The following is a 27,851-nucleotide window of genomic DNA, read 5'->3' on the forward strand; positions in this document are numbered from 1 at the left end:
AGCTTGGACAGGGTCCAGAGCAACCTGGTGTGGTGGGAAGTTGCTCAGGTTGAAAGCAGATGATCCTTAGGGGCCCTTGCAAGCCAAAGCATTCAAGGATTTGATCATTCCATGATCCCCATCTCTCCGTCTGGAGTGGCCCTGAAACTTCTGTGACATCACAGCTCCCAGCGTGTTGCAGGAGGAAGGTCCAGGTCCTGGAAACGAGCACAGCAGACACTTCACCTGCTGCCAGCGGCCAGTTCTCCCTCGCCCTTCGCTCTGCCCGTCAGTGCCGAGCTGTTGCTGCTGCCTGGGCTTTTCCTGACGCTTGCTCTGAAGCCAATCCCGGCAGGATGGGCACTGCTGCCCCAGTGGAGGTACAGTGCCATTCCAGGGAGGGGGGCACCCTGCTTGGGCAGGCTGCAGCCATGTGGGAATGGATGGGGTGGGACAGCAAGCCCAGCGTGAGATTGTGCTGCCTCTTGCAGACGGTCAGAGACACCCTGGAGGAGATGGAAGTGGACATGGTGGTGCATGGAGAAGAAATGATGGAGGTGGACACAGAAGACACTGCCGAGGACATGGAGGTGGACGTGGAGGACGACATCGAGGAAATGGAGGTTGATGAGAAGGATGAGGAGGAGCCCATGGTCCTCGGATGAAGATGGAGCCCCACGAGCAAGAGAAGCAGATGCTTCCCACGCCCAGCCCACCTGAGCCACTGCTGGCAGCAGAGTCCAGCGCTGCTGCATCCTTTCCTCCAGGACTGAGGGAGATGATGGACACTGATATGACCCCTTTGTACTTACGTTCTATGTTTAGAGGTTTTCTGTAAATATGTTTTAAAGTTTGTGACCCTATAGGCTCCCATGTAAATATGTTAGCAAGTTTGTTAGACTATAGGTACCCATGTAAATACGTTAGGAAGTTTGTTAGACTATAGGTACCCATGTAAATATGTTCTGTAGATTGTTACTCTATAGGCTGCCATGTAAACATGTTCTGTAGACTGTTGTTTTTATAAGGATTGTCCAAATAAAACATCTTCTGTAAATCCTAGCTTTTGCCTATCTTTGGGAAAAAAAGTACTGTTTCTTTTTAAAATCTCAGTTCTCTTTGCAATGCCTTTGGGCCCAGGCGGCGTTTGCACCCTTGTGCTTTCCACTTGTTCTGGGTTGCCGGGGCTGGAGGTCCCTGGCGGGGCTGGCACGGCCACCCCGGGGCTGGGGGTCCCTGTGCACAGGGGGTCCCACCGACACCACTCCTGGCACTGGGCACTGCTGCTCTTCCTGGGCTGGGCCAGAGCAGTGTCCCCAGGAGCAGAGCTGTCAGCAGCAGAGAGGGGGCTCTGACAGCAGTGGCCCCTGCAGCAATGGCCCAAAGCAGGCAGGAAGCCTTCAGCCACCCTTGCTGCTGGAGCCACGGGGACTCCTGGACCGGGAGGCGGCATCGGGCCACAGGCATGCCAAATCCACCTTCATGCTCTGAAGGCCATGGCAGCCTTGGGAACTGCGGGACCCGGATCTGGGCTGCTGCAGGGGCTGATGTTTAAGGCTTGGAGCCTCCAAAGGCTCCGGGCTTCGCTTGCCAGCCCGCCTTGCACTGCCCTGTGCCCGCACCGATCAAGAGACAAAAGCCAAGCCAGGGCATCCTCACGCTGCCCCCATTCCTGCTGCTGGCAGCGGCCACTGGCCCCTGTCCCCCACTCGGCTGACAGCTGGAGGGGCAGGGCAGGCTGTGCTGGGCAGGGGCGGGGGGCTTTGGGCCTGTGGGTGCTGCTGCTGGGGGCCATGGGCCCACGTCTACCTTTTCCCTCTCTTCCCTCCTGTCACTTTCCCCATTTTCTCTCTCTGGGAGCTTGGCTTCTCTCTCTCCTGTCTGCATGGTCAGCTGCACGTGGGACCCTGCAGGAACTGCCTGAACTACAGGGAAGTGGGAGGAGGACTCTTTCTCAGGAACTGTAGTCACAGGACAAGGGGGAATGGGATCAAACTGCAAGAGCTGGAATAGATTTGATGATGGGAAGAAGTTCTTTCCTGGGAGGGTGGTTGTCCCTGACACAGGGAGCAGTGCAGAGAGGCTGTGGATGCCCCATCGCCAGGAACATCCAAGGCCAGCTTGGACAGGGTCCAGAGCAACCTGGTGTGGTGGGAAGTTGCTCAGGTTGAAAGCAGATGATCCTTAGGGGCCCTTGCAAGCCAAAGCATTCAAGGATTTGATCATTCCATGATCCCCATCTCTCCGTCTGGAGTGGCCCTGAAACTTCTGTGACATCACAGCTCCCAGCGTGTTGCAGGAGGAAGGTCCAGGTCCTGGAAACGAGCACAGCAGACACTTCACCTGCTGCCAGCGGCCAGTTCTCCCTCGCCCTTCGCTCTGCCCGTCAGTGCCGAGCTGTTGCTGCTGCCTGGGCTTTTCCTGACGCTTGCTCTGAAGCCAATCCCGGCAGGATGGGCACTGCTGCCCCAGTGGAGGTACAGTGCCATTCCAGGGAGGGGGGCACCCTGCTTGGGCAGGCTGCAGCCATGTGGGAATGGATGGGGTGGGACAGCAAGCCCAGCGTGAGATTGTGCTGCCTCTTGCAGACGGTCAGAGACACCCTGGAGGAGATGGAAGTGGACATGGTGGTGCATGGAGAAGAAATGATGGAGGTGGACACAGAAGACACTGCCGAGGACATGGAGGTGGACGTGGAGGACGACATCGAGGAAATGGAGGTTGATGAGAAGGATGAGGAGGAGCCCATGGTCCTCGGATGAAGATGGAGCCCCACGAGCAAGAGAAGCAGATGCTTCCCACGCCCAGCCCACCTGAGCCACTGCTGGCAGCAGAGTCCAGCGCTGCTGCATCCTTTCCTCCAGGACTGAGGGAGATGATGGACACTGATATGACCCCTTTGTACTTACGGTCTATGTTTAGAGGTTTTCTGTAAATATGTTTTAAAGTTTGTGACCCTATAGGCTCCCATGTAAATATGTTAGCAAGTTTGTTAGACTATAGGTACCCATGTAAATACGTTAGGAAGTTTGTTAGACTATAGGTACCCATGTAAATATGTTCTGTAGATTGTTACTCTATAGGCTGCCATGTAAACATGTTCTGTAGACTGTTGTTTTTATAAGGATTGTCCAAATAAAACATCTTCTGTAAATCCTAGCTTTTGCCTATCTTTGGGAAAAAAATACTGTTTCTTTTTAAAATCTCAGTTCTCTTTGCAATGCCTTTGGGCCCAGGCGGCGTTTGCACCCTTGTGCTTTCCACTTGTTCTGGGTTGCCGGGGCTGGAGGTCCCTGGCGGGGCTGGCACGGCCACCCCGGGGCTGGGGGTCCCTGTGCACAGGGGGTCCCACCGACACCACTCCTGGCACTGGGCACTGCTGCTCTTCCTGGGCTGGGCCAGAGCAGTGTCCCCAGGAGCAGAGCTGTCAGCAGCAGAGAGGGGGCTCTGACAGCAGTGGCCCCTGCAGCAATGGCCCAAAACAGGCAGGAAGCCTTCAGCCACCCTTGCTGCTGGAGCCACGGGGACTCCTGGACCGGGAGGCGGCATCGGGCCACAGGCATGCCAAATCCACCTTCATGCTCTGAAGGCCATGGCAGCCTTGGGAACTGCGGGACCCGGATCTGGGCTGCTGCAGGGGCTGATGTTTAAGGCTTGGAGCCTCCAAAGGCTCCGGGCTTCGCTTGCCAGCCCGCCTTGCACTGCCCTGTGCCCGCACCGATCAAGAGACAAAAGCCAAGCCAGGGCATCCTCACGCTGCCCCCATTCCTGCTGCTGGCAGCGGCCACTGGCCCCTGTCCCCCACTCGGCTGACAGCTGGAGGGGCAGGGCAGGCTGTGCTGGGCAGGGGGCGGGGGGCTTTGGGCCTGTGGGTGCTGCTGCTGGGGGCCATGGGCCCACGTCTACCTTTTCCCTCTCTTCCCTCCTGTCACTTTCCCCATTTTCTCTCTCTGGGAGCTTGGCTTCTCTCTCTCCTGTCTGCAGGGTCAGCCGCACGTGGGACCCTGCAGGAACTGCCTGAACTACAGGGAAGTGGGAGGAGGACTCTTTCTCAGGAACTGTAGTCACAGGACAAGGGGGAATGGGATCAAACTGCAAGAGCTGGAATAGATTTGATGATGGGAAGAAGTTCTTTCCTGGGAGGGTGGTTGTCCCTGACACAGGGAGCAGTGCAGAGAGGCTGTGGATGCCCCATCGCCAGGAACATCCAAGGCCAGCTTGGACAGGGTCCAGAGCAACCTGGTGTGGTGGGAAGTTGCTCAGGTTGAAAGCAGATGATCCTTAGGGGCCCTTGCAAGCCAAAGCATTCAAGGATTTGATCATTCCATGATCCCCATCTCTCCGTCTGGAGTGGCCCTGAAACTTCTGTGACATCACAGCTCCCAGCGTGTTGCAGGAGGAAGGTCCAGGTCCTGGAAACGAGCACAGCAGACACTTCACCTGCTGCCAGCGGCCAGTTCTCCCTCGCCCTTCGCTCTGCCCGTCAGTGCCGAGCTGTTGCTGCTGCCTGGGCTTTTCCTGACGCTTGCTCTGAAGCCAATCCCGGCAGGATGGGCACTGCTGCCCCAGTGGAGGTACAGTGCCATTCCAGGGAGGGGGGCACCCTGCTTGGGCAGGCTGCAGCCATGTGGGAATGGATGGGGTGGGACAGCAAGCCCAGCGTGAGATTGTGCTGCCTCTTGCAGACGGTCAGAGACACCCTGGAGGAGATGGAAGTGGACATGGTGGTGCATGGAGAAGAAATGATGGAGGTGGACACAGAAGACACTGCCGAGGACATGGAGGTGGACGTGGAGGACGACATCGAGGAAATGGAGGTTGATGAGAAGGATGAGGAGGAGCCCATGGTCCTCGGATGAAGATGGAGTCCCACGAGCAAGAGAAGCAGATGCTTCCCACGCCCAGCCCACCTGAGCCACTGCTGGCAGCAGAGTCCAGCGCTGCTGCATCCTTTCCTCCAGGACTGAGGGAGATGATGGACACTGATATGACCCCTTTGTACTTACGGTCTATGTTTAGAGGTTTTCTGTAAATATGTTTTAAAGTTTGTGACCCTATAGGCTCCCATGTAAATATGTTAGCAAGTTTGTTAGACTATAGGTACCCATGTAAATACGTTAGGAAGTTTGTTAGACTATAGGTACCCATGTAAATATGTTCTGTAGATTGTTACTCTATAGGCTGCCATGTAAACATGTTCTGTAGACTGTTGTTTTTATAAGGATTGTCCAAATAAAACATCTTCTGTAAATCCTAGCTTTTGCCTATCTTTGGGAAAAAAAAGTACTGTTTCTTTTTAAAATCTCAGTTCTCTTTGCAATGCCTTTGGGCCCAGGCGGCGTTTGCACCCTTGTGCTTTCCACTTGTTCTGGGTTGCCGGGGCTGGAGGTCCCTGGCGGGGCTGGCACGGCCACCCCGGGGCTGGGGGTCCCTGTGCACAGGGGGTCCCACCGACACCACTCCTGGCACTGGGCACTGCTGCTCTTCCTGGGCTGGGCCAGAGCAGTGTCCCCAGGAGCAGAGCTGTCAGCAGCAGAGAGGGGGCTCTGACAGCAGTGGCCCCTGCAGCAATGGCCCAAAACAGGCAGGAAGCCTTCAGCCACCCTTGCTGCTGGAGCCACGGGGACTCCTGGACCGGGAGGCGGCATCGGGCCACAGGCATGCCAAATCCACCTTCATGCTCTGAAGGCCATGGCAGCCTTGGGAACTGCGGGACCCGGATCTGGGCTGCTGCAGGGGCTGATGTTTAAGGCTTGGAGCCTCCAAAGGCTCCGGGCTTCGCTTGCCAGCCCGCCTTGCACTGCCCTGTGCCCGCACCGATCAAGAGACAAAAGCCAAGCCAGGGCATCCTCACGCTGCCCCCATTCCTGCTGCTGGCAGCGGCCACTGGCCCCTGTCCCCCACTCGGCTGACAGCTGGAGGGGCAGGGCAGGCTGTGCTGGGCAGGGGGCGGGGGGCTTTGGGCCTGTGGGTGCTGCTGCTGGGGGCCATGGGCCCACGTCTACCTTTTCCCTCTCTTCCCTCCTGTCCCTTTCCCCATTTTCTCTCTCTGGGAGCTTGGCTTCTCTCTCTCCTGTCTGCAGGGTCAGCCGCACGTGGGACCCTGCAGGAACTGCCTGAACTACAGGGAAGTGGGAGGAGGACTCTTTCTCAGGAACTGTAGTCACAGGACAAGGGGGAATGGGATCAAACTGCAAGAGCTGGAATAGATTTGATGATGGGAAGAAGTTCTTTCCTGGGAGGGTGGTTGTCCCTGACACAGGGAGCAGTGCAGAGAGGCTGTGGATGTCCCATCGCCAGGAACATCCAAGGCCAGCTTGGACAGGGTCCAGAGCAACCTGGTGTGGTGGGAAGTTGCTCAGGTTGAAAGCAGATGATCCTTAGGGGCCCTTGCAAGCCAAAGCATTCAAGGATTTGATCATTCCATGATCCCCATCTCTCCGTCTGGAGTGGCCCTGAAACTTCTGTGACATCACAGCTCCCAGCGTGTTGCAGGAGGAAGGTCCAGGTCCTGGAAACGAGCACAGCAGACACTTCACCTGCTGCCAGCGGCCAGTTCTCCCTCGCCCTTCGCTCTGCCCGTCAGTGCCGAGCTGTTGCTGCTGCCTGGGCTTTTCCTGACGCTTGCTCTGAAGCCAATCCCGGCAGGATGGGCACTGCTGCCCCAGTGGAGGTACAGTGCCATTCCAGGGAGGGGGGCACCCTGCTTGGGCAGGCTGCAGCCATGTGGGAATGGATGGGGTGGGACAGCAAGCCCAGCGTGAGATTGTGCTGCCTCTTGCAGACGGTCAGAGACACCCTGGAGGAGATGGAAGTGGACATGGTGGTGCATGGAGAAGAAATGATGGAGGTGGACACAGAAGACACTGCCGAGGACATGGAGGTGGACGTGGAGGACGACATCGAGGAAATGGAGGTTGATGAGAAGGATGAGGAGGAGCCCATGGTCCTCGGATGAAGATGGAGTCCCACGAGCAAGAGAAGCAGATGCTTCCCACGCCCAGCCCACCTGAGCCACTGCTGGCAGCAGAGTCCAGCGCTGCTGCATCCTTTCCTCCAGGACTGAGGGAGATGATGGACACTGATATGACCCCTTTGTACTTACGGTCTATGTTTAGAGGTTTTCTGTAAATATGTTTTAAAGTTTGTGACCCTATAGGCTCCCATGTAAATATGTTAGCAAGTTTGTTAGACTATAGGTACCCATGTAAATACGTTAGGAAGTTTGTTAGACTATAGGTACCCATGTAAATATGTTCTGTAGTTTGTTAGTCTATAAGCACCCACGTAAACATGTTCTGTAGATTGTTACTCTATAGGCTGCCATGTAAACATGTTCTGTAGACTGTTGTTTTTATAAGGATTGTCCAAATAAAACATCTTCTGTAAATCCTAGCTTTTGCCTATCTTTGGGAAAAAAAGTACTGTTTCTTTTTAAAATCTCAGTTCTCTTTGCAATGCCTTTGGGCCCAGGCGGCGTTTGCACCCTTGTGCTTTCCACTTGTTCTGGGTTGCCGGGGCTGGAGGTCCCTGGCGGGGCTGGCACGGCCACCCCGGGGCTGGGGCTCCCTGTGCACAGGGGGTCCCACCGACACCACTCCTGGCACTGGGCACTGCTGCTCTTCCTGGGCTGGGCCAGAGCAGTGTCCCCAGGAGCAGAGCTGTCAGCAGCAGAGAGGGGGCTCTGACAGCAGTGGCCCCTGCAGCAATGGCCCAAAACAGGCAGGAAGCCTTCAGCCACCCTTGCTGCTGGAGCCACGGGGACTCCTGGACCGGGAGGCGGCATCGGGCCACAGGCATGCCAAATCCACCTTCATGCTCTGAAGGCCATGGCAGCCTTGGGAACTGCGGGACCCGGATCTGGGCTGCTGCAGGGGCTGATGTTTAAGGCTTGGAGCCTCCAAAGGCTCCGGGCTTCGCTTGCCAGCCCGCCTTGCACTGCCCTGTGCCCGCACCGATCAAGAGACAAAAGCCAAGCCAGGGCATCCTCACGCTGCCCCCATTCCTGCTGCTGGCAGCGGCCACTGGCCCCTGTCCCCCACTCGGCTGACAGCTGGAGGGGCAGGGCAGGCTGTGCTGGGCAGGGGGCGGGGGGCTTTGGGCCTTTGGGTGCTGCTGTTGCTGGGGGCCATGAACCCAACAGGGCCCCAAGCTCAGCCCCTGCAGGGCAGCTGCCCTCAAATCCCCACACTCCCCAAGTATCCCCATCACAGATGGCAGTGGGCAATCCCACCTACTTCAGGGGAGAAATTCCCCGTAGGAACTAAACCAAGGGTTCCAATGGGAAAGTCATCACCAGCTGACGTTTAAAACACCTTTACAAAGCTGGCTGCAGGGCAGGTGTGATCTCCAGGGCCTCTGGCAGTGCCTGGTGTGCAGCTGAGGCTGTGGGGCTGCTCCCAGCGGGACACAGCACTGGGCTCAGGCCAGCCCGCAGCCCCTCACAGCTGATCCCAAGGGGGAGGCTCAGAAAGCACTTTCAGACCAGTTGCTGCAGATATTTCAAAGGACTAAATGTCATTCAAAGTAGCCATGTTATCAATTTTGTTCCGGTGTCGACGCATGAGAAGCCATGAAGGTGCCACTGAAAGTGCACTAAGGGCACCTCCACTGCCATCCCAAAGGGATCACAAAGGACAGGGCTCTGCTTTCAGCACTGCTGAGCTCCTAACCCAGCAGCTGAGTCCCAGGAAGAGGCAGTAACTGAGTGCACCAGGGACCCTGGCCTTTTAACAAAAGTCATGAATGCCACAGCCCACCCAACCCAATGCCTTGCATGTCTACCTTTTCCTTCTTCTCTCTTCCCTCCTGTCACTTTCCCCAGTTTCTCTGTCCGGGAGCTTGGCTTCTTTCTCTCCTGTCTGCAGGGTCAGCCGCACGTGTGACCCTGCAGGAACCGCCTGACCTACAAACAAAGGTCACGTTATTTCAGAGCGCTGCATTACTCCAGCTTTGGGAGGAACTGGGAACTGAAGGCACAGGCTCCTCCCTGGGAGAAGGGGAGAAAAGCTTCATCCCATATTGTGAGGAGTGGGATATTCACCACTGACGCTCCTCCCATCCAGCAGCACCCCTAAGGTGCTGCTTTTTCCTCCCAGAAATGCCACCCGAGCCACCAAAGGTGTCGCTGTACTGCCAGGCTGGCTCTGATCCACAGTGGAGGTGGAACCCTGAGCCCAGCAGACACTGGTTCCTTCCTCTCTTCTGGCCCAGGTCCTAGGAGAGCACTAAAACTTCACACCAGGAATGGATTTGGAGGCTACATGGAGAAAGGGGAATTGTTGCTGATTGGGGCAGACAGAATAAAATGAAGCTGCCAAAGGGAAATCAAAGCATCCCGCTGAGTACAGCCAGGTACGCTGCACATCAAGGCTGCGCTGGTGTGGAAATACTGTATTAAAAGGAATTTATGATCACTGCTATCTGCCAACAAAAATACACAGAATACATTAAGCTTTGGTTTTAAATTCAGAAAAGATTGGAAATTCAGAGTGGTTTTCAGCAGTTCAGCACAAACACATCTCAGTGGCCAGCCCAGCACTGGGGTGAAGAGGAGGCAATATTTGGTTACTACTTCTTGATGGCATTTCTTCTTCTCTCAGTGCAGGAATTCTGCCTGCCCAGGACAGCAAGGCTGCAGCTGAACAGCCACAGAGCTGCTCACAGATGGACAGACAGACCATAGCTGCTCACCCTCCTCCCTCCTGAGGATTCCTTATTCAGCCTTTCCTTTCTCTCTTCTTTTTACCTAAACATATACCTGGGATAGAGTAACAGCTTGCAGGAGACAGGGAGCATCTCCTACCAAAGGGAAGACAAGGGTAATTATTTTGTAGAATAAATACATGTACTTGCAGACAAAAAGCTCTGGTCTCAGGAACAACTGGATTGATCCCTCCCTGTTCAAGACCAAAGAGACATTTCCCTGATCAAAGGACCTGGTGCTTCTTATGTAAGACTGGGATGTTTGTGACAATTCAGACAGAAACATTTCAAAGCCTGTAGTCATCCAGTAGGTATAAATGCATTTAGAAAATGCAGGAAAATCCATCTTGGAGGATTTCCTATGAAAACAAGGTTTGCATTTCTGGCAGACTCTCTTTCTCTCCATCAGTCCCGCCCACTGGAAGTTGCATTGGTTGGATATGTGAGAGGACAGGTGTGATTATCTCCCCATTTTAGGGGAGGACAGGCTAGATGTGCCTCCTCCACACTTGAAGTGCTTTCCATGGACATGTCCCAACCTCCTCCTGCTCCTTAAACTTGTGATACATAGGACCTTTAATCACTGTCTATCTATGGGAGCATCCTCCCACGCTGGGAAGTTGGGCTCTGCAGGAATTTTGTGTCATCACCAATCTGTGCTCCTTGCTGGTGGTGGAGCTGGGACGTGCTGGTCAGAGAGGAGTTTGTAGGATCTCCATGAAAAGGGCAACACCGTTCGGGCAACACCGGGACAGGGCTCTGCCAGCAAGGAAAACACAGCCAATGAGAGCGTGGTGGAGTGGGAGATGTCCCTGCCCACAGCAGGGAGGTGGAACGAGATGAGCTTTAAGGTCCTTTCCAGGCCAAGCTGCTGTAGGATGAAATGCCATAGCGTGCTGTGCAAGAGGCAGGAGGGGATCAGCAGGACAATCCCCTCATCTGCAGACACCGAGGCGCTCAGGGGCAGAGCCAGGGCCCAGCTGGCTGTCTCCCCCCAAAGCCCAAAGCTTTCCTGGCCGTATCACCAGCGCTGGGCAGGCCAGGTCACAGCCCCAGCAGTGACTGCAGCAGCTCTGGGCTGTCACACAGCCGGGAATGGCCCCTGACAGGGAGCACAGCTGAGCTCCAGTTGCATCCAGCCACATCAGCCTCCCGCCTGCCAGGGGAGAGGAAGGAGGTGGACGGAATTCCTCTGAGGGAATCACCCAAAAGGAAAGCACGGGAGCAGGCTCCAGAAGGGTGGAGGGCTGGGGGGCTCAGCCCTCCCATTCCTGTTCTCAGTGTGAGAAACACTACTTGCTTCCAAAAAATTTAAGAGGTTTATTAAACCTTATCAAAAATACAACAGAAGACTGAAGAGAGAAAATATTACAGTGTTGGGAGCAGAGGATTTTCCCCACCATGTGCTCATCCACACAGTGGAGGTTTCACCTTTTAACCCTTTATCTCCCCCAAAGTTCTGTCCATCGACTCCTCCTGCTCTGCCCAGTGTTGGAGATCACTTCCTGACACCTTGACTGGAGGTCAGGTGCTGCCACAGTAAGGAGCCGACCCTCCCAAATGTCCCAAACCCAGGCACCCCTGATAACAGCACAAGGGGGATAAAACACAACTATAAATCTGTAAAACTTCTCCTAACAGATATACAGGATATTTGCCTTTGAATTGTGAGAGTCAGCCACGGCATCACTCATCTGTCACATAAGCAAGAAGGAAATAAAACCAAACCCAGGCATGGTGCTCATGAGCTGCACATCCAACACAGCCAAATCACAGTGTCTGCATCAGCCAAGACACAAACCCTTCCTGCTCCTGCTCTGCACACTAAATAAGATTTAACCAAGAGCATGTGAACCCCAGAGCAAAACTTGCAGCCTCGATGTGTTTAAGCAGCTCTTGGTGCTCCAGGGATTTCCCTCCCTTCTTGGCACAGCAGCCCAGGTTCATGGCACAGCAGGACAAATGCACTGCTTTAATAAATAAACCATGAAAAACATCTCTGTTTTCAACAAAAAGATTGACATTGACACTTAAAAATGTTACAGCTGTTCAAGGAAGGTCTTCTGTCTTATTTAGTTTGGGGTATTTTGAAGTCAACAGTGTGTTTGAGGGTGGGTTGACTTGCATAATGTGATTAAAATTGCTGATTTAGATGAGTAAGATGGAAATCCTGAATTTTAATCATGTTTCAGTATGTAGCTTCTAGACATTTCCCTTAAAAATAGTTGATTCTCTTTGATTCCTATAATTTGATACTATTCAACAACTGGGAGCACACACTGGAGCAATACATGTGTAAGCAATTACATAGCTTCACATGCTGCTAAAACAGAATCATTCTGTTAATAGCTTTTTCCCGAGAGAAATTAATTTTTTACTTATTGTTTGCATTAAGGTGCATTTGGGAAATGAAACTCAATTAAAAATACAAAACCCACGTTTTTATTTAAGGCATTTTTTAACATTTTTTCTCCTTGACACCTCAGACAAATACAAGATTTGTATCCACAGGTACGCACTGCATAGATGTGTTACTGAATGGTCCCTCTTCCCTGAGAGCTGCAAATCCTACAGCTGCCAGACCTCATTCATTGCTCCTCATAAAGGGAAAGGAGATTTTCCATTTGTAAGAGCCCGTCTGAAGCCCCTCATTCTCCATTCTGCCTTCCGATTGCCACGAGAAAGAATCCCTTCCTCCACTGCAGTTCCGGCTTAGAACAGGACACAGTGCAGGTGCAACCACTGAACCGTCATGCTAGCTGTTCCGAACAAGGCCTGGCAAGAACTTGGCAAGGAGTTGGCAAGGACTTGGCAAAGACCTGACACGGACCCAGCACGGGACAGCCTGATGCGTGGCCTGCTTCTAATCTCCGTTCTTAAGCCAAATGAACTTTTGGGGTGACTCCCGTGGTCCTTCATTGAAGACCCCTCATCTGCCTCGTTACCACTGTGACAAACAAAGAATGAGAACCCTCCTCCCAAGGACTGAGACCCCTGCTATAGGGAGGAGGGGAAATTGGTGGTCTGACCACAAATGACATGACCTGTTTCCCTTCAGTGATTCAAATGGACTTATTCTTCATTGTATTCGTCTTGCTTTGGTGGTTTCTGTGGACTCACCTGTTCCCTCAGGGCGATTACAATGGACTTTCATTGTTACACTTGTTCCCCCCTCTTTCCTCTGTGGACTATAATTGGACCCCCGAGTCGACCAGAACTTTGAAGACTTCCCCGACACGACAGACGGATCCCCATCGTCCGGACCACTGAGGATCTCGCCTGTGTTGGTAGCTATTCCCATACCCCTCTTCTCTCTCTCTCTATCCTTCTATCTCCTTTCTGATCCCCACTATTGCATTTACTGTTTTGGCCCCTAATAAAGGTGCATTTGTTGTGATTAACTGATAGTCCCTTGTTGTTTGCCTTGGTTGCACTTTTGGGATCGGTGAAAAGAACCATCACGACACCCCGCAATAAGCGGATCGTGACATTAAAATTGGCGTCACGGACAGGATTTCTGTCTAGACAGAAGGGTTGCAGCTGAAAAGGCACCCACACTGTCTTTGGAAATTCATAAAAGATTCCTTAGTGCAAAAGGCGGGACACTTGTTTTGTTGTTGTTGTGTATCTGGTCTGGGAAGGAAGGGACAACTTGAAGAAACTAAGCAGAGCCTCCCAGGCAGATTATTGTCCTTTCACCCACCCAGGGAAGCGAAGGGCGACACAGCGAGGGCTGTGTAATTTTGTGGAACTTAAGTTGTACCTCCCTGTCGTGGTTTTGGTCCCTTCACAAAATGAGTGATAACCTTAATGATAAAGCCAAAGTTGGGCTTTATGCTCTACTAGCTAAATACAATGCCAAACCTTCTCCGGGAGGAGAGGAATGGGCACAAAATAATTGGTTTAATTTGGATAATGTGGTTGATAGAGTATGTTCTTTACAACATGATACAAGAATAAAACTATCTTATGCTCAGTTTTGGGAGCTTGTCTTATGGCAGCCGTAGAAACTCGCTCACAACGAAGAAGTGAGCAAGAAATAATAATAGACTCCCTTCAAAATCTAGTAGAAATTTTACAAAAACAGTTATATGAAGAAAGAAATGTAACTTATGCATTGCGAGCTGCCTTAATACAAGAACATGTTAACAAATCACACAATGCTGATTCCCCTACAGAAACAGAGGAGAAGGAAACTCCTCACATTAAACAAATCTATCCTCATAAAGAACTTGAAGCAGCAAGTAATTGTGGGGAACGTTGCTGCCATCACTTGAGACCCTTGACTAAAACTATCTCAGTGTATAGCTATCTCAGTGATGATGATCTCCAACCTCACATCACAACCAAACACATACCATCACAACTAAACACTGCCACTGAGCTAGCTAAGCTTAAAAGGGAATATGGACACCCTCCACATGAATCAGAAACAGAATATGTTTTCCGGGTGTCCCTCACTGGTGGTGATCAAATTAAATTAACTGAACAGGAAGCCAGTGGGTACTGGGGACATGGTGTCTTCTTAACAACAGGAGATAAACGTGACACATGGTCCCTGACACAGCATGCAGCTTTTTGGGCCAGGGGAACAAGCCCCTTGGAAAGGGGAGATCCCATAGCTATAATCAGTACCCCCGATCAACTCTTGGAAAATGTGCACAAAGCTGCTTGCCTGCAAATGACTCACAAAAAGAAATTAATTCCTGACTTTGAATCCCTGATGCAATTACCTGTGAAGCCCAAGATAATGACCCCTTTAATTTGTGGGCTTCCAGAATCACTCAAACCTACAGCAATTCTCCTTCAAAAAACTATAGCAGCTGTATCTCCTGTAGAAAGACCAGATAGATTTCCTAGTAAGCAGAAGGACCCATTTGTTCCCCTTTATGACTTGTTGAGAAAAGGGGTGAAATGGGATTGGAGTCTTTCTCAGGAGTCAGCATTGCAATTGCTGATTTTTGAAGCAACAGCTCATCAAGCAGTGACCCCTATCCATCCTACAGATCCTTTCCAGGTGGAATGGGGATTTGCCTCCTCAGGGCTGTCAGTACACATATGGCAGCGGGGGCCTGAGGGTCCGACAAGACCTGTTGGTTTTTACTCCTGTGGTTCCAAAGATGTTGAGAAAAGATACACTACCCGGGAAAAAGGATTGTTTATGGTTATCTTAGCTTTCATAGAAGTAGAAAAAATTGCACAAAAACAACCAATTGTATTGAGAGGCCCCTTCAAGGTTATTAAGACAGCCACTAGTGGGACTCCCCCTCCTGACGGGGTGGCCCAGAGGGCCTCAGTGAGAAAGTGGTATGCTCAGGTTGAACATTACTGTAACTTCTTCTCAATGACAGAAAGACCTGTAAAAACTTCAGCAATCCAAGAAACTGAGAGCTTGGACAAACCTGCCTCTGTAATCAAAGTAACCCCTCCTTTCTGCCCCAAACAATCAGCAAACTCTTGGTTTACTGATGCTTCTGCTAAAGGGAAAGGAAAAGTATGGAAATATAGGGCAGAAGCCCTCCACTTTTCCTCTGGTGAGCAAATGATTACAGAGGGAGAAGGTAGTACACACAGTGGGGAGCTGATAGCTGTCTGGAGTATTTTTCAACGAGAAGCACAGAATTCCTCTTTGGTCTGCATCTACACTGACTCCTATGCTCTGTACCAAATGATCCTAATAATCCAGCTCATTACCCTGGCCAACCTGTTCTGGTGGACCTCTCTTACTATAGGACTAGTAGCACTTGTGCTAAAACCCCTTCTAAATAAATATGCATGGGAAGCCTCTGGTGCTCTAGGGAAAGAGCATTGGACAAATACATGCTGGATAATTCCATCATTCTAACTTTTCTGCCTCTCGGCGGCAGAATTCTGTTGTGTTTACTTTTTCAGAAGAACTCCGAGGGACATGAAGACCACCTAATCCATGATAAAACTGGTAATACTTTTCTGCATCCTACCACAACCCCATGGCCAGAAACCAGCTGAGTGACCATGGTCTGAAATAATTGTGGTAGCATGCAGAAAAAGTGAAAGGATCTCTTTAAGCACAAAAAGGTTTGTATGCACCCAAGCATACAGGATTGTTGGCACAATTTTACACTAACACAGACTGCAGAAGTGGTTTGCTTATGGGGAAAAAACACCAAAGGGCTTTCTTTTAAGTTTATAATAAATGCTGTAGCCCAATCTACTACGGGTTATACCACCACCACTACCACCACTCGAGCCCAGCCACCAGTTATGCTTACCCCGAAAATTTTTGAAGTTGGACCATATATAATCAGGAAAATTGGCCAACAACAGATATTATTTAATCCGGCATGGTCTCTTAAACAAGTCAAATTGCTGATGCAAAACAATGTCTCAGAAATACAACCAGCTTGTTCACCCTTTTTGCAAATCTCTTTTCAGGGTTGGACAACCTGGCTGCAACAGTGGAACCCTCCTAAAAACCAGGTGCAAAGAGACATAACTGGTGTCGTGGGAACGGGACTGGGAATCCTAAATAGTATTGATTCAGAAGTATTAATGAATAAATTGGCCTCTATGACTAGAGATTTAACCAAAATACAGCAGCCACTGCAATCGTCCTTATCGGCTTTGGGAACACATCAGTGGTTGCTATCAAACATTCTACCAAATTGGGAAAAGATAAATGTGAATGATAGCAAATTGATAATTGATGCACTTAATGCCACACAAAGCAACGTTTCCTTAGCTCTTAGCTGTATCCAGGCTCAATTATGGATGCAGTCAGTTGCTGCCTCAATTATAAGAGAAGGTGAAGAAGGCACTTTTCCTACTGAAATTAGGAAAATAGTCTGGGACAGTGCCACTGACTTTGAAAGAGATTTCCAATCCTGGTGGAATTTAGTGAATTTTACCTATGACCCTAACACAAACACAGCCACAGCATTTGTGTTGACCATAAGAAATGCCTCGGTGCATTTGATATTCCCTATCATTGCACTAGGATTAAATCATGACGGAGCCATTTTCTATCCCTCTGAACATAGAGAATGGGCCCGTCAAATTAATGACAAATGGCAAACTGTCAATTTAGAGTCCTGTACTATCCGAGAACAACTAGGGTTTATCTGTGAAGGTAATGCAATTATAGCTCAAGATATCTGTTTAGACACAGAACAAAATATCTGTCATTTTGACATCCACCCTAACGAGACTTCTGAAACAGTCCTTGTATATACAGGCAATGGGTGTGCCTGCTTCAGAACTGCTTGTGATACTGTGTTTATAGAAAGTACAGTAGTAGATACTAAAAATCATTCAAATTTTTGTGCTTGCAACTTTACTAAAATTGCAGGATGTGATTTTTCTTTTGTAGCTCCAGTTACTTCAAATGAACTTTTAGAATCCAATCTCACGTTGATTCACAAGCTATTGCCTACTCCCATTGGGATGAACCTCACTCTGGTAAAGCAATTATTACTTCATCAAGATCTAATAGAGATCCTAGGAAAAATCAAGGGGAATGGACAGAAAACTCTGGTAACTGTTCATCATGATGTGCAAGAAATACATCGTGTTGTAGAAAGGGTGAAAAGTGATGCCGAGCACAAGTGGTGGGATACCCTTTTCGGGTGGTCACCCACCGCCACCGGTGTCCTGAACAAATTGTGTCATCCCATTGTTGTTCTTTTGATTTTAGTTATGATTGGTTTTGTTTTATCAGTAATCTTGCTTATTGTAAATTGGAGAATGATGAAACGATTAACAAAATTAACATTTATAATTAATGCACACCACTTGGCCGACATCCTTTACACTATAGATGTTCCCAAAACTGTAGACACAAGAAGATTATAAGCTTAGAAGATATGTTTTAATCATTGTTTTAATTATTTTTTTTGTTTATTGATTATAAAATTGTACTCAGTAATATTGATTATACTAGGTTTATTACTTTATTTTTTAATATTGATTATACTGGTTTATTATTTGATCAATCTATTGTTTAATTGATGAATATTGATTATTATCTGAACAATTTATTGTTCAACTATTATTGATTTAATTAATACTAATTGTATTTTGCTTATTGTTTAATTGTGATTGTTTTAGTTTTCCTGTTTTCTCTTTCTTTCCCTTTTCCTCTTCTCTTTTCCCTGGGACGTGCTGCCAACACTTGACGAGTCCTGAAGACTCCACAACGACCCCATGAAATCCTACTGATGAAGATCTTTCGAGGGCAATCGTCAGTCACGGGGTGGTGTAAGAGCCCGTCTGAAGCCCCTCATTCTCCATTCTGCCTTCCGATTGCCACGAGAAAGAATCCCTTCCTCCACTGCAGTTCCGGCTTAGAACAGGACACAGTGCAGGTGCAACCACTGAACCGTCATGCTAGCTGTTCCGAACAAGGCCTGGCAAGAACTTGGCAAGGAGTTGGCAAGGACTTGGCAAAGACCTGACACGGACCCAGCACGGGACAGCCTGATGCGTGGCCTGCTTCTAATCTCCGTTCTTAAGCCAAATGAACTTTTGGGGTGACTCCCGTGGTCCTTCATTGAAGACCCCTCATCTGCCTCGTTACCACTGTGACAAACAAAGAATGAGAACCCTCCTCCCAAGGACTGAGACCCCTGCTATAGGGAGGAGGGGAAATTGGTGGTCTGACCACAAATGACATGACCTGTTTCCCTTCAGTGATTCAAATGGACTTATTCTTCATTGTATTCGTCTTGCTTTGGTGGTTTCTGTGGACTCACCTGTTCCCTCAGGGCGATTACAATGGACTTTCATTGTTACACTTGTTCCCCCCTCTTTCCTCTGTGGACTATAATTGGACCCCCGAGTCGACCAGAACTTTGAAGACTTCCCCGACACGACAGACGGATCCCCATCGTCCGGACCACTGAGGATCTCGCCTGTGTTGGTAGCTATTCCCATACCCCTCTTCTCTCTCTCTCTATCCTTCTATCTCCTTTCTGATCCCCACTATTGCATTTACTGTTTTGGCCCCTAATAAAGGTGCATTTGTTGTGATTAACTGATAGTCCCTTGTTGTTTGCCTTGGTTGCACTTTTGGGATCGGTGAAAAGAACCATCACGACACCCCGCAATAAGCGGATCGTGACACCATTCTAGTTAATTTCTCAGCTCTAAATCAACTACAAGTGAGCAGAAATAGCTGTGAAATCTCCTCCACAAACCTACCAGAAGGGCTCCAGCTGTGGAGGGGGAAGCGGCAAACTCCTGCCCCCACAAATGGTTTGGACCCCTTAAAAAATATTTCACTCTTGGGATTTTTTAAACTACAACTAAAATAAATTAAAATCAGTTAAAAATAAGATCACAGAATCCCCAAATGGTTTGGGTGGAAAGGAACCTTAAAGCTAATCCAGTGCCACCCCTGCCATGGCAGGGACACCTCCCACTGTCCCAGGCTGCTCCAGCCCCAGTGTCCAGCCTGGTCTTGGGCACTGCCAGGGATCCAGGGACAGCCACAGCTGCTCTGGGCACCCTGTGCCAGGGCCTGCCCAACAGGGAAGAATTCCTCCCTAATATCCAATCAGAACCTGCTCTCAGTTGGAATAGGTGTTATTGCATTGCCTTGGGGTGATGGATTGAGAGAAAGCCACAAGGTTTGAGCAGAGCTCCCAGTGCCTCTGCTGGGAACGTGTCACCCACGTGCCCCTCAGTCACTCAGCTGCTTTGCAGCCAAAAAGACAGCGTCCAACAGGTAAAGTACCCAGAGGATAAAACCGTTGTCACTGCACAAATGACAAGGTCTTTATTGGGAATAAATGTCAAAGCAGAGCGACAGCATTTATTTTCCAAGCAGGAGACACTGATCCTGTGGTGACACTGCAGGGATGGTGTTATTCCTGTTCCTGATTTAATCCCTTTATCAGCTGCAGAAGCACCAGGACAGGCTTTGGTCTCCCATGCAAGCTCTGACTGACACTGCTGTCCCCACAAGCTGTCCCCACCCCTTGGTGCTGCCTCTGCAGCCCAAAGCACCTGGAGGTCCCTCTGAGCTTTAGCACTCCTTCATTTGGATGCACTCTGTCCATAAAGTTGCTTAAAGAGATGCCAAGGAAGACTTTAATTTATAGCCCCATTCTTTTAATCTTGGTCAGCCAGATTTTTTCAGACATCTGTTTATATCTCCTTATAATATATTGGCTGGAGCAGCAGCACCAGGCAGCAGCTCCCTCGCAGGGGCTCTGCTGACATTTATAAACCGAAGCGATTTCTCTCATGTGCTTTATGTTATCAGCTAAACCTGTCCACTTAAATTATTGCCTTGTAACCAAATCACAACTATCTGTTACTCCACTCTGTGCATGTTTCCCAGGCTCTATACCAATATCAAGCTTTGCAGAGGCTAAAAACACAATGATAAATTAATAAACAAATGGAAAACAGGACATGCTTCCACCAGGCTCACAACTGAGGGAGGATCAGGTACGTTGTGCACCACATTACTAAAAGCAGAGGGCTGCTGTGTGGAATATGCAGCATGCAGTGACGTCCAAAGAACCCCATCTCTCTTCTTCTAGACCAACCAAATGACCAGCTGTGTTTCCTCACTAAAGGAGAAAGGTTTCATCCTGCCCAGCTCCTTTCCAGCACATCATTCCACATTCCACAAGTGGGTTTGTGTTCCAGCATGGGGACAGGGCTGAGCCCCAACTCATGGCACAGCTACAGGCTGGGAAGTTGTACATCACACACTGACCTGCAAACCTCCCGCCAAGGTTGTGCAGTAACTCACTGCACTTCTGGCAGTGCCTTCCCCATCCCATCCCATCCCATCCCATCCCATCCCATCCCATCCCATCCCATCCCATCCCCACCCCTTGGACAAAGCTGCCAGCCACTGACTGCCAATCAAGAGGAGCCCAAGAGGGACACGAGACTCTTCCCCTGCAGCACCACCCTGTCCCCGTGGCAGAGCAATCTCCCCTGGGAAGGCTGGGGCAAGCAGAACAAAGGTGATCCAGCTCGCTGAGGCAAATCCCTAGCTTGTCCCCAAGTGAGCAACCTTGTTTGGCATTGTTAGAGAATTCAAAAATCTATCAAGGGATTGAAAACAAGCCCCAGTTATGAGTCAGTAAGCGGCTCTGCAGCTCTCAAAAATTACCTCGGTATGTGAGCAAGCCTCAGATAACATCTACTTTCCTTTACTCTTTGTTTCTCTCCACACAGGGAGTGAGAGAAAAGGGACTTTCTTTCTAGTACAGGCAACAAAGGAATCTGGAATCAATATGTGAATGTTCTAGCAAAACACATCAGCAGTGCTGCAGAACTGAAATAATCACACTGCCAGAGCATCCATAATAACTTATCTGATGGCACCGCACCTTCTCCATTAATAAAATAATGACTAAAAACTACCAGGAGACAAATCCCAGGGAGCAGCAGAGCTCCCCACAGCTGCGTCCCCAGCTCCACGAGCCACCACTGCCATGCTGGGGAACTGGCTGAGGCCAGGGCATCCTGTGCTGGTGACACACAGGGGACACTGTGCCTGACTCCAGCTGTGCCTGGGTGGATGGGATGTCCCACACCAGGGTGCTCGGAGGAAAACAGAGGAGCCAGGCCCATCTGGGGGGCTCAGCTCACACCCTGACCCCAGACTCTGGTTAGAGCCGCTGAGCAAAGAAGTAGCAAAGCCTGCCTCTGTTTTTTTTTTTTTTTTTTCCTTTCTTTCCTACAAAGGCAAGTCCTACCACTCTCCAGATTGTTTGTTACTTCAAAACAGAACATTTTTACACAGAAAAGGAAGACATGTAGCAGACACAGGAAGAAGAGGCCCAGAGCCTGAATCTCGTTTTATTTCTTTCTGTCCCTTTTTCACTCAGCTATAGCCTTTTGCATTAGTTCACTGTCTGGCACTCACTGCTCCTCTCAGTTAAGTGCCACTGGAAAATGTCATTAATATGCTTTATGTCACCTCCTCTTGATAGCTGGTGGAGAGGTTTCACAGCACCAGGCCTGCAAGCTCCCCCAGCAGCTGCCCCAGCAGCCCCAGCATTCCCCACTTCGGGCAGGGAGGAAGCTCAGACACCTGTGTGCACATCCCAAGTACAAACTCCCGTGATGCTGGATGAAATGCTTTACAAATCCATTCCCTGGGCAGCTCTTCCTCCCACTGTACTGCTGGGAAGCCACAGCTGCCTGTTGAGTGCAGCAGCTCCTCAGAGAAGCACCAGCCTGGCCACTGCTTCTCGATTTCTCAGGTAACCAGTAACAGCAGGGGCTCTGTTACCTACTGCAAATAATAATAGACAAAACTCTTTTATAAAATCACTGTCTGCTGTCCATGTTCATAAAGTGTCCCTTAAGCATAAGCTTTGCAGGGGATGGGATGCAGGACGAACCCCTGGAGTGATGCACCATGCCCAGTGCCATGGATCACCTCTCCCAGGCACTGCCCAGCTTGGGCTGAAGGAGCTGGGCTGCCTCTGCCTGTGAGTGACCAGCCCTGGTGGTGCCAGCCTGGTTTCATCGCTGCTGTTATGTTTGATCTTTGCCCAGAGGGCTGACAAGGACAGAGATGTCCTCCTATTCTGGGATTGCAGAGGAAACTCTAAGAGAGGAGTTTTGTCCTTCCAGCATGAGCAAACAATTGGCACTGCTGCTCCCTTCTGCCTCCCAGGGCACCCAGACACACAGGGAGCAGGCAGGGCCTGATCCCCCAGCCACAGACCTCACAGAGGCTCTTCCAGAAAGGGATGAATTGTTGAGAGACTGAATGAAGAGTTCAAAGCACCTCAACAAAACCAAGGAAGTCTCATGTAAGAACTTCAGTTGGTTAGTTTATCTGACAAACCCGTCTATGACATTCCAAGCTATGTTAATAAACATCCTGGAAATCGACCTGTCAAAAGGCGATGTCTAAGTACAACATCTTCTCCAACACTGATTTTGTTCTGTGCTGCAGTGGAGCAGGGACAGAAGCCATCTGAAATGCTTTCAAGCTTGCCAAAGGTAAACCTGTCCCCCATTCAACACCCAGCACTGCTGCTGGCAGCAAAGGCATTCCTGGGAAAGCCCCAAAGCCACACTATTCTAATACATCCCAACAGCAGGTGTGGTCCTGCCCAGGCTCCTCACAGGTCCCAAAGCAGCAGCACTGCCTTCTGCTGGACTTGAACCCCACTTGAACAGGGGCAGGGAAAGAATTATTGAATGGTTTGGCATGGAATGGACCTTAAAGATCATCTGGAGCTGGATCATCCGGCCCTCCTGCCACAGGCAGAGATGCCACCCCAAAAGGGCTGATCCCATTGCAGTTTCTCATTTAGCAAGAGAGAAGCGACCCACTGGTGCTTGCTGTGCTACTGCTCTCCTGTGGCTGATGCCACAGAGCTCACTGGGTGCACTCAGGGTGGTAAGGGCTCCTCACACCAGGATTACAGGAGACACACGCCCACAGTGTGGGGAGAACTTTCTTGCACCCTGTGATTTTTAATGCCAACCTTGCTGCAATAACCACATCTTTAAGCACCATCCATCAGGCCTTCAACTCAAACAATTGTTTGGCTGAAAAGGGTTTTAGAGCCACTCTTTTGTCACAGTGCTGAGAGGTATTCTCTGTAATTTGTTGCCCTCAGCAAATAGAATGAAAACGTTTTTAAAATGATGCCAGAATCCAATCCCTCCTCCCGAGATTCAATCCACAGCTAGCAGAGAACAAAGACTCACAAGGAAGGGGCTCCCCACTAAGTAACCCTTGATTAGAGATGTGAAAGCACCATTCCATTTGGACATTGGGCTGGACAGTGCTCACAACTGGCCCTTTTCCCTGAGCCAGGGCTCTCCTGTGGCACTGGGATTTATGTTCTCCCAACTGATCATCTGGTGCTGAGTGCTCTGAACTCTGCTGTTCAAACCAGAGGCAGCCCGTGAGGCTGGGCTGGGCTCACTCCTCACACCACCTGCCAAATCCGTTTGGCTTCTCCTGCAGCTCCTGCAGCAAGAGGGAAGGAGGGCCAGGTGAGCCCATGGGGACAGGCAGGGCCCTGGCTGGCAGTGCCAGAGCAGGTCCCTGTGACTGCCACCCGCCCTCGCTGGCAGCCAAGGTGACAGTGATGATGATGGCACACGTGGCTCAGCCTTGTGCCCATAGCTGAGCCAGCTGCCTGCTGAACACACACCAAACCTCATCCCTCTCGTGCACGGGAACCACGAGGACAGGAGGGGTGCTTGTCACACACGGGGCACAGTGTGGCCCTCCCATGAGGTGCCTGGGCCCCCTGGGAAGTCTCGAAGTGATGGAAGAGAAGGTTGAGGCCAGCGAGGTGCCAGGGGAGGAGGGGTCACAGGAGGGCTCGAGAGGGAAATACAGTGCCTCTGATGGAGGCACTGCTGCAGCATCTGCTGATGTATCTGCTGCTGCTGCTGCAGGAGGCAGCAAAAAGCTCCCGTGGATAAAAGCTCCTCCAGCAAGTGCTCCGCCCTCCCACCTCCCTCCAGCGAGGGCTGCTCTGCCTTGCAGCGCCGCCGCAGCAAACACACCAGGAAAAAAAAATAACCACAGGGCAGGAAGAAGAAGGGTTGTCCTTTTGTAGAGTGGGCACAACGTTTTCACTTTCTCAGCAAACCCTTCTCCCCCGTTTCAAGGTCGCTTCCCGGCGTCTTTCGGCAAAAGAGGCGCTCCGGAGCGCACCGCTGCCGCTCCAGTGATCTGGGCGTCAAGTAGCCGCTTCTTCGCCTCCGGCAGCCGGAGATCGCGGTAGCTTGCAAGAGGCGAAGAACGAAGCCGCGAAGAAGCCGGCTTGTGTGCGAAGCTCGCAGACTACTGCAGGACGGTGGCTGCCGCTCTCCTGCCTCTTGAATTCACTCTTGGCATGCCAATAGAAGGTGTTCCAGGACAACTTGCCTGGGTTTTGACGTAGTCCTGATGCATCCGTCCTTGGAAAGTCCTGCTGTTCTCCAGAGGCTCCGAAATGCAGAGAACACGGTGGCAGCTGCTGAAAAGAAGGGCAACTGTGAGTTGGTCAAGAGCAAGAACATAGGCAGCTGCCTGTGCTTGGCAAGGAGCAGCTGCTGGATTCTTGCAATTGCCTTCAGTGTGCACAGAAGCCCACTGCTCTGCTGCTTGCTTTTTCGCCTTCAGTCAATTGCACACTACTGAAGCTGAGGCAGGCTGTTCAGCTTTGCTGCTTTCAGCATCTCAGCTGCCCTTCTGCTCTGTGGCAGCTCTCCAGGTTTCTTGCCTTCGCCAGGCTGCAACGTGCCCGCTACTACCCAGAGCTGGGCAGGAGTGGGCAGAGAGCACGGCCATTTGCCAGCAGGTTGCAACTTGCCCTGGAAAATGCAGTGTCCTTAGAATGTGCAGCAAATCTCATTTCTTGGCAAGGTCGGGCTAAGTGAGCAGTGCTGGTACACTTTCTCCTTGAGAACTGGAGCGGAAAAGCTTTTCGCTAAGATGTAGGCGACTAGAGAGGCAGAATATGCAGCTGCGGAGCTGGCCGAAAGCAAGTGCCGCTTGCCGGCGTCTTTCGGCAGAAGCGGCGCTCCGGAGCGCACCGCTGCCGCTCCAGTCATCTGGGCGTGAAGTAGCCGCTCCTTCGCCTCCGGCAGCCGGAGATCGCGGTAGCTTGCAAGAGGCGAAGAACGAAGCCGCGAAGAAGCCGGCTTGTGTGCGAAGCGCGCAGGCTGCTGCAGGACGGTGGCTGCCGCTCTCCTGCCTGTTGAATTCACTCTTGGCATGCCAATGGAAGGTGTTCCAGGACAACTTGCCTGGGTTTTGACGTAGTCCTGGTGCATCCCTCCTTGGAAAGTCCTGCTGCTCCCCAGAGGCTCCGAGATGCAGAGAACACGGTGGCAGCTGCTGAAAAGAAGGGCAACTGTGAGTTGGTCAAGAAGCAAGAACATAGGCAGCTGCCTGTGCTTGGCAAGGAGCAGCTGCTGGATTCTTGCAATTGCCTTCAGTGCGCACAGAAGCCCGTGCTCTGCTGCTTCGTTTTTCGCCTTCTGTTTAGTGTGCACTACTGAAGGTGAGCCAGGCTATTCAGGTTTGCTGTTTTTCAGTTTCTTTGCTCCACTTATGCACTTCGACACCTCTCAAGGCTTTTTTCTTTTCCAGGGTGCAATGCGGCCACTGGGACAAGGAGCGGAGCCAGTGTGCGCCGAGAGAATGGCTAGCTGACAGCAGTTTGCCTAGGAAAGTGCAGTGGCATAGATAGGCCCAGGAGACAGATTTTTTTGGCAATATCGGGGAATGTGTGCTCTGTTGGTACGCGTTCTCTTAGCGAAATAGAGCGGAAAAGCTTTTCGCTTAGAAGCAGCAGACAAGAGAGGCAGAATATGGGGTCTCGGAGAGCTCCGAAGGGGAGAGCCGCTCCCAAGCGTCTTTCGGCAGAGGTAGCGCTCCGGAGCGCACCGCTGCCGCTCCAGTATTCTGTGCCTGAAGTAGCCGCCTCTTCGCCTCCGAGAGCCTGAGAGAGCGCTGTAACCTGCAAGAGGAGAAGAACGAAGCCGCCAAAACTGGGCTTGTGTGCGCAACCCTCGAACTGCTAGAGAACAATGGCTGACCCTCACCAGCCTGATGACTGCACTCTTAGCATGTGACTGGAAGCCCTTCCAGGACAATTTTACTGGGTTTGGACTTAGTCCTGAGAAGTCCTTCGCTGGAAATTTTTGCTCGTGGCCTCAGGCTCCACGGTGCCGAGAACACGAGGTCACCTGCAAAAAAGAAGGGCAGCAGGGAGTTTGTCAAGACACAAGAAGCTAGACAGCGGACAGTGCTTTTGAAGGAGCATCTGCTGGATTCTTGCAATTGCCTTCAATGCGCACAGGACCCCGCTGCTCTGATGCTTCCTTTGTCGCCTTCCATGTAGTGTGCACTACTGAAGCTGAGGCAGGCTGTTCAGCTTTGCTGCTTTTCAGCATCTCAGCTGCCCTTACGCTCTGTGATAGCTCTCGAGGTTTCTTGCCTTCGCCAGGATGCAACGTGCCCTTTAGTACGAAGAGCTGCGCAGGAGTGGGCAGAGAGCCTGCTCATCTGCCAGCAGTTTGCAGGTTGCCCAGGAAAGTGCAGTGTCTTTCGGATGTGCGGCAAATCCAATTTCTTGGCGAGTTCGGGGGACGTGAGCAGTGCTGGTAGACTTTCTCCTTGAGAAATGGAGTGGAAAAGCTCTTCCCTAAGATGCAGGCAAGTAGAGAGGCAGAATACGCAGCTGCGGAGCTGACTGAAGGTAAGTGCAGCTTCCCGGCGTCTTTCGGCAGAAGCGGCGCTCCAGTCATCTGGGCGCCAAGTAGCCACCTCTTCGCCTCCGGGAAGCAGAGATTGCGGTAGCTTGCAAGAGGCGAAGGACAAAGCTGCAAAGAATAGTGCTTGTGTGCGAAGCTTGCAGATTGCTGCAGGACGGCGGCTGCTGCTTTCCTACCTGTTGAATTCAGTCTTGGCATGCCAATGGAAGGTGTTCCAGGAAGGTGTTCCAGGAAGGAAAACATCCCTAGGTTTTTAATTAGTCCTCATGCGTCCCTCCTGGGAAATTCTTGCTGCTCTCCAGAGGCTCCAAGATGCAGAGAACATGATGGCAGCTGTTGAAAAAAAAGGCAACGCTGAGTTTGTCAAGAAACAAGAACATAGGCAGCTGCCTGTGCTTGGCAAGGAACAGCTGCTGGATTCTTGCAATTGCCTTCAGTGCGCACAGAATCCCGTTGCTCTGCTGCTTGGTTTTTCACATTCAGTCAATTGCACAGTATTAAAGCTGAGGCAGGTTATTCAGCTTTGCTGCTTTTCAGTATCTCAAATGCTCTTTTGCTCTGTGACAGCTCTCGAGGTTTCCTGCCTTCGCCAGAATGCAACCGGCCCGCAACTACGAAGACCGGGGCAGGAGTGGGCAGAGAGCACGCTCATCTGCCAGCAGTTTACAGGGTGCCCAGGAATGTGCAGTGTCCTCGGAATGTGCAGCAAATCCGACTTCTTAGTGAGTTTGGGGGACGTGAGCAGTGCTGGTAGACTTTCTCCTTGAGAAATGGAGTGGAAAAGCTCTTCCCTAAGATGCAGACTACTAGAAAGGCAGAATACGCAGTTCCGGAGCTGGCCGAAGGGAAGTGCCACTTCCTGGCGTCTTTCGGCAGATGCGGCGCTCCGGAGCGCACCGCTGCCGCTCCAGTGATCAGTGCGCTGAGTAGCCTCTTCTTCACCTCCGGGTGCCCCAGAGAGCGCCGTAGCCCGCAAG

General features: G+C 51.1%; 2 long non-coding RNA genes across 2 annotated transcripts; both read left to right on the forward strand.

Annotated features, from left to right (window-relative positions):
* Positions 1-801: 801 nt before the first annotated feature.
* Positions 802-3,138, forward strand: LOC128799558 (uncharacterized). The gene is made up of 2 exons (XR_008434762.1): positions 802-925; positions 2,983-3,138. It is a non-coding gene; the product is annotated as an uncharacterized LOC128799558 (long non-coding RNA).
* A 1,621-nt stretch (positions 3,139-4,759) lies between these two features.
* LOC128799553 (uncharacterized) lies at positions 4,760-7,374 on the forward strand. The gene is made up of 2 exons (XR_008434757.1): positions 4,760-5,119; positions 7,179-7,374. It is a non-coding gene; the product is annotated as an uncharacterized LOC128799553 (long non-coding RNA).
* Positions 7,375-27,851: the final 20,477 nt, after the last annotated feature.

The sequence above is a fragment of the Vidua chalybeata genome, chromosome 24 (genome assembly GCF_026979565.1).
Source record: "Vidua chalybeata isolate OUT-0048 chromosome 24, bVidCha1 merged haplotype, whole genome shotgun sequence".
In the NCBI taxonomy this organism is placed as follows: Eukaryota; Metazoa; Chordata; class Aves; order Passeriformes; family Viduidae; genus Vidua; species Vidua chalybeata.